Source organism: Myodes glareolus, chromosome 2 (assembly GCF_982192425.1).
Source record: "Myodes glareolus chromosome 2, mMyoGla1.1, whole genome shotgun sequence".
Classification (NCBI taxonomy): Eukaryota; Metazoa; Chordata; class Mammalia; order Rodentia; family Cricetidae; genus Myodes; species Myodes glareolus.
In genome coordinates this window covers 74,363,568-74,376,810 of record NC_142027.1, presented here as the reverse complement: position 1 = coordinate 74,376,810, position 13,243 = coordinate 74,363,568, and the positions used below count along the sequence as shown (strand labels likewise).

The 13,243-nt window shown below is 43.2% G+C and overlaps 1 protein-coding gene across 6 annotated transcripts in view; it reads left to right on the top strand.

Moving 5' to 3' along the window:
* Il1rap (interleukin 1 receptor accessory protein) overlaps positions 1-13,243 on the top strand; it is a 139,159-nt gene that overhangs the window by 12,189 nt on the left and 113,727 nt on the right. The window lies entirely within an intron of this gene.

Sequence of the window (13,243 nt, the reverse complement as noted above, 5' to 3'; positions counted from 1 at the left end):
CATTGGGGGAACTTATTCAAACCATAGACTGTGCAGTCTCCTTTTGTTGTTGTTGCTTTTCTGAAATAATTCAAAGAGGATGCTTCTGTTCTTGTATATCTGACAAGGAAAACACAGATGTCTTAGTGAACCAAGCTGGGTGATTTTCCTTGAGAAACAATCTACACAGACACATACATAAACACATACACAGGGTTGTAAGGGTAGGGAGAATTCCAGTTGTGTGGGAAGGACAATAAATGTCCACAAAAAGACACAGTTCGGGCATGAGAAATGCCCCTAACCAAGGACTAAGAGCTAGTGCAGAATGTAACATGAACAGGGCCTGCTTGTTTGTTGGGGGTTTCTGTCCCACCTGGTACCCCACAACCGGTAAACCCCAAAGAAAATCACACAGAGGTCTCTATAAGTTAGAAAGTTGATTGGCCCATTAGGCCAGGCTTCTTACTGGCTAACTCTCACATCTCATTTTTCTGATCTATTTTTGCCATATGACTCGGTACCTTTTTCAGCTGACAGGTCACATGCTTCCTCGGTGGTCTGGGCAGGAGTGGGAGTGGGAGTAATCAGCTTCCTCCTTCCCAGAATTCTCTTGTTCTCATTGCATCACCTCTACTTTCTGCCTGATTTTCCCGCCTGTACTTCCTGCCTGGCCAATCATCGTTCATTTAAAACATGATTGACAGAATACAGACAATTCTCTCGCACCAGCAGAAGGCTGTGGAAAGACAGCACTAGCAAAGAAAGGCTAGTCCTGAAGGGGGAGGTGGTCTGGAAGTCAGGAGAACAAACTGTAGCCATTTACTCTCTCTCTCTCCCTCTCTCTGTTACCCTAATAACTGGTTACTTACAGAAGGGACTGGTACACACAGCCTTGTAGCTGCCTGGCTTCAGACTTGAAGGCTCAGATCTTTCAGATGTTCCATGAGAGGAACAGTAGATGTGGTTTCCATTTAGAAAATCAGCCAGCAGTGGCCAGTATGGTCCAAAGGCATCCCAGTCCCTGCTTCAGGAAGCCATGGGCTTAAAACTGCCACTGTACATTGCAAGTCACAGTGATTTCCACCTGTAATGACACAATGAAATAGCTACATACCTTCTTTAAAAAGTCCATGAGGACCCTTCTTTCACGTGCAAAGAGCAGAAGTGTATACATCATGGGGCATTGGCTTAAATGTGACCACTTTGTCATCATTTTGAGAGGACAGATCCTGTAAATAAAGCTGCTTATTTGCATCAGTAATCCAATGCTTGTGACTTCCCTAAGTGGCAAAGGGAGCATTTTCTGAGGCATATCCAAGTGTCTAGCAGCTTACCAGATGCTTGTGTGTCCATTATACCACTTGACTCAATCCCAGCTCTGTCGGGTCAGTTTGTTCGGTGCTGGACGTGAAAACACTGTAGCTCAGAGGTTGAAATGACTGTCAAGTGGCCACTCAGCTCTTGATAATTGGATTGTATTTGTTGCTGTTCTGCATGTTCCGTGGGGCCTCGGTCTTTGCTATTCCTTGGATCTCTCAGCATCACTGCCCAAGAGTGTTGTTGGGACACATCTCTGCTTATGCTGTGTCTCTCTTCCTGAAAGTATCCATAATTTTTAGACATTGCCATTTTCAAGGTTGCTTTCCACTGAAACAGCAGGCTTCCAGTAACCTGAGTGTTATTGCCCTTCACTTCCCCTGTAGCGCTTTTAAAGCTCCCATCAAATGCAAGGTAAAGAGGAACATATCTTTTACAAAAATATACCTGAGTGTGCTCAGATGCCAAGGTCTGTACACCCTCAATTGTGGCTTTTTCCAAGTCTTTCCAGTCAGCACTTCTAGGACACTCTTGAATATTTAAAATTTGTGTTTTTTAGCTTCTTACTTGTCACGATGCAGCTGAACTTATTCACTCGTCTTGACCCATTTAAAACAGATACTTAACACCCCAATGCAACATCTCCTGAGAGTTCAACAGCCAAGAGGCCAGAGATTAGAAAACCTATGATCACCATTCAGTGCAGAGGGCTCTAGGGCAGATAGATTTCAGGTGCCTACCAGTCCTGTCTTTTAGTAGCCAGTGACAGAAATATGGATGTCAGGGAACTGGGGGGAGTATACAGAAAGCAAGCTTGCATAGATACCATTGCATGGAGTATGTATCAGGAAATAAATACTAGATTGCTGGGGTCAAAAGGCTAAATGTCGGACTTTGCAAATAATCCATTGAGGAATATGCCCTGTTTGGAATTAGCCAAGCCTACCTACAACTAGTCTTCCAAAGTGTGGTACAGAAATCAGGGCAGGGTGGTCCTTTCGCTTGATTCAGGTTTCCCATCGGCCTCAATGTCCTGCCACATACATGGGTTTCCAACTCCTTATTTTATTTCGGTATTTAGGGAACCATTTAGGAGAATCAAAGATTAGACTTCTACTAATAAGAAGAAAGGATAATAGCACTATCTAATGATCAAGTGCTGACTCTATACCAGATGTTTAAGGAGCTATTGACGTCACCCCCTCACATAATTCCTTGAGGCTCTGTTCATCTTGCTGAGACTGAGACTCAGCATGCCTAGGTAGTTTGCATAGTTATGAACAGATGCCAGCTTTGGGTGGCATGAAAGCCGGTCGTGAAGTCCTGAACCTTGCCGCAAATGACTAAGTCTTGTCCTGTGTCTCCAGGCTCCTCCATTATTTCTGCCCATGTACAGCGAAGTGTCTTGTGACAGAGCCCTAGTTAATACGCAAATTTGTTTGACAGTTTCCTAGAAATTCACTCTGTGCTGAGCCAGCCCCACTGGCCCTTTGCATTTCTGGCTCCTTACTGCTTTCTTTGCTCCTTTATCAGTTCCCTTTAAACTCAAAACACCGTGGGAGATGCCTTGATCAATTGCTGACATTTTAATGTCATTTTCATGTCCTGGGTTTGTTTTTATCATTCTCGGGGTTGGGGGGGGGTATGGGAACTCCCCCTCCCCATGCTTCCCAGTTTGGAAAGTGAGTTTTATGGAGCCATGAAGCTTCTGCTTGCACAGCTGGATCCAGATGTTTCTGCGGAAGAGGGTCACTTATCTGACATTGTCCCAGGGATCTCAGTCAGGACAGTTACACACAGTTACACGGTTACAGAGGGCCAGGGTCCAGTGCCACATAATAACACTTTATTATAGGTAAGACCATGTGGAAATGAGATTGGTAATGAGTTCTCTATCACAAGAGATATTTAAAGAGGACCTAAACCTCTACTTGGCAAGGATTTTATAGGAAGATTTGAATATTGGTGGCGGGTGGGGGATTGAATCAAAATGACATTTAAGGGTCTTTCCGGCCTGGAGAGTCTGTCTTGAATTCACTTAGAAACTTTATATTGGGAATAAAGGTTCCCCCTTGTTGTAATTAATACCAACTAGAGAGGCCGCCTCCTCCCTCCCCCGCTGTGCTTCCCCCTTTGGAACAACTACTCAATTTAAGAAGGGGACTTAGGATGAGGAAGGATGTGGTTCCTTCCCACTTGGCAGCATTGCCTTTCAGAATGGGGGACTGTGTCTGGGCCTGGCACCGTTCCGTCAGGCCCTCTGACCAGCCCAGTCCTGTCTGCGACCAGAGCACGTGGGAAGAGCACATCTGTGTAGGAAAGCCACCCGCTGGCTGCCGCTCTAGACTTTTTCTCTCTTTTCTTCTTTCCTTTTTAACTTTGTGCCGAATACAGCCTTGCCCAGGGCAAAGCTCTTGAAGGACTAGCGACACACCCAGAAACAAGTTCCAATAAGACCAGACAAGCACCTCCTGAAAAATATCCCCTTTGCAGCTGGCAAGAGCTGAAAAAAAAAAGTGTCTTTCGGGGAGATTTCTTCTTCTTGCCGTTTCAAAGACAAGCTGTTAGCAGGCTGGGTTATTCGGGATGTGGCCACTGCCACTACCTCGTTTTCTTTTCTTCTCTCCAGTTGTTTGTTACCGATTCCAAATGTCTGCTGTTGAAAAGCAATAATCCCTTAATGACAGAATTCAGCCAATTGATAGGCGCTTTACAGAAGGAATATTTTCCCAATAGTTGGATGGGCAACACATCTGAAATATGTAAGTCGATCTGACCCTGTGGTACAGACAGACACTTTGCCACCACACCACTTCAACTTCATCAGTTGATGGGCTATCTCAGGACGTTTCACTCAAATCTGTATGCTAGGATGTCTCAAAGTATGCACTTTTGTTCCTTGTCAGGGAGCTTCAGCATGCTTTGATAGCTTTAGTTAGGTCAGTCCAACTGCTACCAGGAAATAATGATGTTGCCAACGTGCTAGCTGTGGGAACCCCACCGGGATCTGTTCAGAGCTGCCTGTAGGAAGTTTGGCCAAGATTTCCCACGTGCCCCATAAATCTCAACTGCGTGATAGGAGAGAAAGGCAGCTTCAGCTTCTTCAGCAGCTTGCTTATTGCTCCTGGGCCCTGGAAGCTGTCTTTTTTTTTTGATACAGGACCCTTGCTTGTTTAGAAATGAATCTTTCTTGGCATCTAAATGGCATGTTATTTTTTGGCGGACATTTAACAGAGATTGGAGACAGCGTGGTTCCATCATCTGAGAAAAGCCTGCACTGGGAATCAAAAGACATCTCCCATCTCTCCTCATAAGTTATCAGCATCCTGAAAGGCACCTCCCTTGTCCAGGCTGCAGTGTCCCAACAGTGCTCCCAATGACATTATTGACTTCTGAGGTCCTTACTGATTTTCCAGGGGCTATCTCAATAGATAAGAAGGATGAGAGAATTAAACAAAGTAACAGCAAATTACAGCATGTAAGCTTGGAAACATGAGGGCAGTGTTCTAAGTAATTCTCAACAAGCCTTTGTTGTAACAAGGGGACCTGTGAGGACATCCCTTCGGTGTCACGTGTCACATGGATAACCCTCTTTGCTCCCCTGTCTGCTGAGAGCTGGTTAGAAACAGGACTGAGGGCCTCTGGGAAGCTTAACAGACCATTATGTTCAATTTGCTCTTTAAAAAACAACCATGAGGTCTTTGTCCAGTGTTACTCAGAGCTAAGATCCTACGTGTCCCACCTCCTTAGCCATGTATATTTATATGTACTGTCTCTAGTTTATTCAGATGCCCATAACTCAGGGAAAGAGTGGGGCTCTTTTCTAAGCATTGATTCACTCTGAACAATGAAGTTTGGTGGCCATAAGAATGTGCTAACAGGATGTGCTTATTGCATAAGCACATAGTGTATCGGATCTATTTTCCTTTGTGTGCACCATGAGTACAGACGTCAGTGGATATCTCTTTCTGGCTTCTGTGTTCTCCCTCTCTCAGAGAACTAAGCCCTAGGACTCATTCTTAGCTCCTCCCCAGAGCTACTCATGTTCATATTTACAATCACCATCAGCTGAGTAATCAAACTGTCTACCAACCAAGGTTGCGTGCATTGTACGTCACAGGGCAATAAGGGAAGCTAACCCTTCAGGCCCTACCTACTTGTTTTGAAGTCCTGGAGTAACATCAACTGGTGGCATAAAATTCACGTGTCCTGTGTTATAACTTTGACTGTTCCTAGCCACTCACTGAGTTCGGATCAAACTGGCCGAATCCATGCCTTTGTCCTTCTGTCATTTGGTACAGTGTTTGATCCAATGTCTTCCTCAGGTTTTCTGCAATGGAGGATCTTGTACTATCTTGATAGGATAACTTTCTAAAGTGTGTCAGGTATCCTGGGAAAACATTCATTTGTTGATAATTCAGTTTCACAATTTTGGTTGTTTTTTGTTTTGTTTTGTTTTTTATTTTTGTTTTTGTTTTGAGACAAAGTTTCTCTGTAGCTTTGGTGCCTGTCCTGGAACTAGCTCTTGTAGACCAGGCTGGCCTCGAACTCACAGAGATCCACCTGCCTCTGCCTCCCACGTGCTGGGATTAAAGGCATGCACCACCACCGCCAACCAGTTTCATAATTTTGAACATCCTCTGTTTTCCCCATTGCATTTAATATCTCCAGGACTTATATAAATAAATAAAACTCTAAGAGTAAATGGCCATAAACATATATTTTTGGCTTTCTTTGTTTTTCCTTTTAACAGTTTTCTGTTAATATTATTATTTTCACATATGTGTAGTGTATATATGTGTGCATGTGTGTGTACAGGTGCACACACCTGAAGAGTCCAGAAGAGCATATTCCTTGAGACAGGGCTTCTTGATGGAATTGGAACTCACCCTGTTTTTTACTAGGCTGATATCCAGCAAGCCTCAGCGATCCTCTTGTCTCTAACTTCTACTCTCTGGCACTGGGGTTCCAGACACAGGAGGTCACGCCCAGCCTAACTTTTACATGGATGCTGGCCCGCCAAACTCAGTGCAACAGTGGTCTTGCTGACTGAACCATCTGCCAAGCTCCCTTCTTGCTTTTGTGTGGCAACACATCTACTTGTAAAGGTCTTTTCATTAGGTTTGCTCCGTCTCTGCTTAGCAAATGGATTCAGATAGCTAAGTTAGAATGAGGAGCCAAGGAACTGCACCTTATAAAACTGATTTTTTTTAAATTTGTATTTTGTTATATTATAGTCATTGGCTAAAGGTTGCTTCGCCTTTTAATGGCCACTTCTATTGCTTGTTAGAGATAATAAGACTTAGTCTCCCTTTCCTCTTGAGTCAGACCTTACTACCTTTGGCCAACAAATTCATATCATTGGGACAGCGTAGGATGGTGTGATGGTGCTAGTATTTTTGTTTTAAAGGGGAGTGAACATAAGCCTTGGTATGGTATGTATGAAAAAGGATTTCTTTTTAAAGTAATCAAAATGCTGCTAATGGGAAAATAATTGAAATACACTATGGTATAGCTGGACAATACGATCCCATTTAGTCATTAAAAGGGATGAAGTGCAGTAACATGGACTGATCTAGAAAAACATGCTTGATGTATCGTTCAGTCAAAGAAGAAAATTTAGATCCGTGTACAATTCATTTTCTACACAAAGGGAACGTAAAACTGTGGAAATGGAAAACTTTGATTCTGTTAATTACATGTGCTTACTGTGGGAGGGAGAACTGGTGAACACTAAGAGGCAGGATTCACATCAATCTGAATACATTAGAGAATGGGCATAAGCCCCTTCCACGGTTACTGTGAAAGTTTGAAAACGTACATCCAAATTGGAAATATGTTCCAGTGCCTCCCTGTATATCCATCTCGATTCTCCATTACGCAATGGCCACTTTGCTGTATTTCTAAGCATTTATGCTATGGGTGATTGTATGTTGTGCTGTCTGCAGACATACTTGCTGAAGGAGTTAATGGGAACTTACTTCTAAGTGAACTTTATCTCCTATCCCAGAACCGAGGTTATATTTAAAAGACGGGGCTGATATGGACAGACACATAAAGAAGCACTGACAGAGAATTTATTAGATGTCTTTACTTGAGATACATTTTCTCTTTTGCCACTAATAGTGTTGTTGGCTGGCATGCAGTGTGCTTGTCCCCTAGGCGTTTGCATTTTCTTGGATGCCCTGGGTATCTGTGTCTCACCTCTGTCCTCTGACACTCAGTATTGACCCAGCACCATGCCTCTACATGTAGGCAGCTGGGCAAAGCACCGTGCATTCTTATAGCCTCATTTGGTTTCTTTTTCGTGATGTTGCACCATGAAACATTTCCACAAATGATCAGGATCTGGAAATAAATATAAATGATGTGTGCTGCCACAGAACTGCTGCTTGATTTTAGGGCACTCGGGGAGGACATTGCAAGGAGCTTGGCCAATATATCCTTCCTTGCTTGGCCCTAAATAACTCATTTGATGAAACAGTATTCATTTGAGACTGGATTGGGATTAACAGAAAAGCAGTTGTCTAGATCTATGTGGAAGATCTGTAATTTTGCATAATTCATTTTAACTGCTGGAATGTGGCAGTCTTTCTGCCGACCAGGATTTCCTCCCATCCCCCTTCCCACGCCCGGCGGCAAATCCACATCCGTAGGCTCTGCATCCTTTCTCCCGGAAATACCAATCTAGTCTTTCCGTCTTTAGTTCTTCATCTATTCCTTCGCAGATTATATGCCTCTTGCCCTTGCTTTCCTCTAATAGTTTCGGCTTTGTAAGTTTTAATTAAATTGTTCTCTCTCTCTCTCTCTCTCTCTCTCTCTCTCTCCTATCCTTTCTGCCCTCTTCTCCTCTTCATTGGGTGCTCTTTCTGATCCCCACCTACCCACACAGACACACATGGCTCTGTTACATCTGCTTGTCTCCCTGCCTAGACACGGTTCTTCCATTTAAAACCATTTCTAAGGTCGGAAGGAGTCAGTTCTAATAGCATTCCCTGTCTGCACATTGTCACACTGCTCTTTCTGAATGTATGGCTTTATGGAGCAGCAACCACAGCAACCCACGTCTGTGGGTTGACTGGAGACGCAGAAGCCTGTCTTGCCCTAGATTCAATGAGTACCAGGCTCCACCCTGCCTCGATCTTCAGCTATCCTCACACGACTCATCAGTGGGCAGCAACATCTGAGAGCATGTCTCCAAATTCCCTTTCTTTCGGTTGCTTTGGGTCAGTCGAATCTGAAGCTGTGACATGTGACCAGAGACTGTATCGACAGCTTTCCTCTGCAAGGCAAGATGAAGTGCTCCATGGCTAGAAGGGGCTGCAAGTGTGTGCTCATGGAAGGGCGCCCAGGCTGTCATTGAGAGGGTGCCAAAGACTCACCACACTATCAAGTCTGCTTCTTCCTCTGTCCTTTGAGCGAAGCTACAACTAGATGAATTCACTGCCAATGAATCTGTGCTTACAGGAGAGGACTGGTCCGTATCGAGATTTGTCCCAGGAGAGCTGTCAGTATGCTGGCATAATCATGGTTCTGTTTCAGAAATCAGACACCTGATCCTAGAGTCAAGAATAAGAGCTGGTGTATTTCATGTCAGGGATAGGATATTCTCTTATTGGCTACCTTTATCAGAAACGAAGCAGACAACAGGATGGAATAGGGGAAGCTTCATAATCTCAGCAGATCCTCCTCTATTTCCTGGCGTAGATCATCATCGGATGTTTTGCCCTACCGTGCTCCTCTTTTACATCCTCCCTGGCATTGCTGTTTTCTTAGTGGTATCGGGTCACGAGAGTGTAAGTCTACATATGTGCATTGCAGTGTTTATACGTATTCCACTCAAGTTCAGAGAATCTATGTCTACACTGCAAGGAAAGGGGTGCGTAGAATTAGATTAGGAGAAGAAGAATAAAAACAAAAACTTCAATCAAAAATAAGGTGAAATAGTATTCAAAGCATGCTGACTACGTTGCTACTGAATGCCGACCACTGAAGTGTTCGGATATTCGCCAGAGCTCCCTTTCAGGTGCAGTCTTCCTCTGTGTAGCCAGGCACCCTGCTGACCACACTTAACTTTGCAGGCTGGGTATCAGACAGGGTTGTTCTCACTATTGTTGTCTAGATCCCCCAGTCTGTAAGTCTGTGGTGGCTAATCTTCAAGCCAAGACCCTTTCATAGGTGCATTGGTTGTGGGGAGAGCAAACACAGCACAGATCTGTGCAAGTGGACGGGTCTTCTTGCTTTCAAACTTGTTCACAATTGGAGCCCTTGGTGGCGGAGGGATGGGGATCTAGCAGTCAGGAATGGTGTGACCACATCCAGAGTTCTCAGACTCTGTAGCAGTGAACCTATTGGGAGATAGACAGCTCTATAGGCTGGGCAATGGCTGACTTCAGGATATGAGCTATCAGACTCCATGTTTGTGCTCATAGGAAAGCCTTGGTTCTAGCCACAAAGGGCAGGCCTGGTACCCGCTTTTACCCTTCTCTGCCTCAGTCTAGTTTTCTATTGCCTGATCTTTTCATCTCTTTGATGTCTGATATTTCCTCTCCCCACAGCTTTTTCACGTGGATGTCTCCCACTTTCCTGTCATGACAAGTGGTCCCCAGGGACTCTGACTTGTGGCTTAGTCTATTTATCAGGCCCTTAGAGAATTCCAGTCTTAAGTCCAAGGTCTTTCTAGATGACAACTGGACACAGCCATCTGAGGCATGCAAAGTGACAAAACAGACCTCGCTGAGGCTCACCTGTCATGCCTGAGATGTCACTGCCTCACCCCACCTAAACCTGAGTTGGGTTACAGGTTTGAGAGAACCGTAGTCACACCCTGTGGGTGGGACTGTGGGTTTCCACCCCTCTGCCAGGGATGACTGAAGCTCTGTGTCGCTTGCTTCTTTCACACTTGCCCTTCTGTTTCTCCACACTTTTTGCCTGTCCTGTCACTTCCTCTGTGGCTTCTGATCTTTGTTCAGTCTTCTTCTCTTTAGGGCCGATTTGTTTTCTGGATCTTTCACTCTATGCCTCACACAGGGTGTGGCAGTACATAGATTCATCCCAGAAGTATCCAGTATTTTCTTTTAGAGAATACTTTTTTGAGTTGTGCTCTGTATGTGGCATTTCAATGGGTAAAAATGAATTATTAAAAAACCCACACAACTATTTTTGTCTTCCAACCTTTAAAGTTTATATGAAATGAGGGAAGAGCCAAGATGTGTACTAATAAGCTGGCTAGGTGCAAGTACAGGTCTCACTCAAAGACAGAGGATTAGGTAGTTTATTCTGAGCCAACTGTAAGTGGCCATGGTGTGGAGGTGCAGATTTAGATTATCCTGAATAACAACCTTTGCTATGGAAGTGGGTGTGTGAATTGTCATAGTCAAAAAATAAAAATAAAGTCATAGATTAATACACTTATCAAGTGCTTTTAGTGGTAAAGTCAGGTAGGCGGGTTCCAGCTAAATTGGGCAAATCCCTTTTATAGTTCTCAGATCTTATCTAAGGGCAATCTTAGCTTTGGGGTTGGTGGAAGCAAGTGGCCCAAGCGATTAGACATTCTGAATGTTTTGACCTGATAGTCACGAAGATGTTATGCCACTTAGGAGGCTCGTAGGAAGTGACGGCGACATCCCAGGATAATTCTGGCTCTTGGTCTACAACATTCCATTTCACAATCTCAGAATGTCAATTTGTCTATCAGCATGGAAGGTCGTCAAGTCAGCTGTGCTTTTTGCACATGTCAGTCACAGGTGCAATGGATAACACATTGGCATTCTAGGTGAGCTTGGCATGGTCATTCAAAGATATCAATATACAATCAAACGATAAGAAGGAAGAAGTTAACAAATACCAACAAACGAGTAAAGAAATTGACCTATTTGTTCTCAAAGTGCTGCTGATGCAGAAAGGGTGAGAGGCCAGGAAGTCTGTTAGAGCAGAAAGTGTGTGCACAGGTAAGTTCTAGTCTGTATCCATCCTCTCTCTAACTGTAGCCTTCTTATGTTCTTTCCTTAAGTCTCTCTCACTTTTCATCCCTCTGTCTCTCTCCAGGCTATTCTTGATTCTCACAGCCTCATCTTGCCTGTTCTTGTTTTCTGTTCTTGTCTTCAGCGGGTGAATACTTGCATGATGCAGGCCTGAAATTGAAAGTTTGAAGATGCAAAATTCTCTGGTGGGAAGTCATGAACCTATATGAGTCAGTCTTTTGTCCCCATCCTGGATACATGACTAGCTAATGTATTTATTTTTTATAGGTACCAACATTCATTATTTTAAATTTTGTATTTTTTCTTCCACTTCTGAGTTCCCTGCCTTGATATACTGACAGCAAACAATCTTTCTCATGTGTATTGTAAGGTTTTTTTTCCCTCCCACACACTTTGCTTAATGTTAATAAAAATAAAGGTTATGTGTTTAGAAGGTTTTAAGTCAATAAAATTAGACACAAAAACCATTCCCAGTCAAGGAATTTTCTTCAGAAAAGTGAAAAATAAAAAGAGTCACTTTTCCTAGAGAAGAAGCATTTCTGTAGAATGTGAAACAAGTTGTAAGTAATTCACTAAATGGTTGCAGAGCCAGAATAAAATCTCACTCATTAAAAAAATAAATAAAACAACAACATTTTTACAGTTTTAAAATTCATTTTGATAGCAGCTATACTAGGTAATGCTTTTCCTCTGGGCATTTTTGTATATCTGTTTCTCTGTGGTGTGAGACACATTTGCCTAATTTGTCTCCTCACCCCCTTTGTTCCCTCTCCTGCATTCATACCACATATGTTCCATCACTTTCTCTCATTACCTCTCTCCACTCGTCGTAGCTTCATTTCCTGGTGCTGTGATAAAAGTCCCTGACAGGAGCAACTTAGGGGAGAAAGGCTATATTGGGCTCACTATTCTAGGTAGTAGTCCATCATCATGGGGCAGCCAGGAGGACAGGAAGCTGAAGCTTATAGTCACCTTGCATTCATAATTACAAGCAGAAAGTAGTTAATTAAGGCACACAAACCTGTGTTTAGCTCACCTGCTTCCTTCATTCCTTTACAGTTCAGCATATGCTACCCAGGGAATGGTGCCACCCACAGTGGGCAGGGTTTCCCACAAATCAAGATTATTCTGCATAGTCATGCCCACAAGGTTGCCTAATATAGACAGTCCCTCTTTGAGACTTCCTTCCCAATGATTCTACATTGACACTTTAAGCTAATTTCTGCACCCCTTCTTTCTTTCCTCTTATTCTCCCTCCGACTCTCACACACAAACACACACACACATCACCTCCTTTATATGTTCATCAAGTCTGTCTTATTCATGTTTAAACAAATAAACAATAGACATTGAGTAAGAAGTTATATCAAACACCATGTGTCACCTATAGATTTGGCAGTCATGACAATGATCTCTGTTAACTACATTCCTTCATCCAAAGGAAACCAAGATTTTCATACTTTTGTGGCAGGGGGTAATTTTGGAAATTATAGTGGATACCAACCCATTAGACTCTTGTTATTCCATTGAAAATGAAATTCGGGGTGTCTGTGTGAGAAATGGGCCCTGGACTTTAAAGAAAAAAGAAAACCAGCATGCTAAGATTGCAAAGTGGACAAAATCTCTTTGTTCGGGAGAGATTTTTATTCATTTCAAAGAGAAGAAAGTATTGGAAAATTATAGGAGTTATAAAGTGAATATCCCATGAGAAAGTTTGGGGCATAGGGTGCAAAGGGGAAAGGGCTTTCCTGACATTCACCAGGAAACAGCTGACTCTGCTTAACATATGTATCCCATCCCTTATAGTGAGCAAGTTATTTTTCTGTTTGTTTGTTCATTATAGTTCACAACAGGCATCTTGATTTTGCCCGCTTAGTTTCAGACTGGCCAAAAATTTGCTTGAAATTGATCTTCAACTGTTTTTGGAAGGGTATGGACATATACGTGGATGTGTGGCGGAT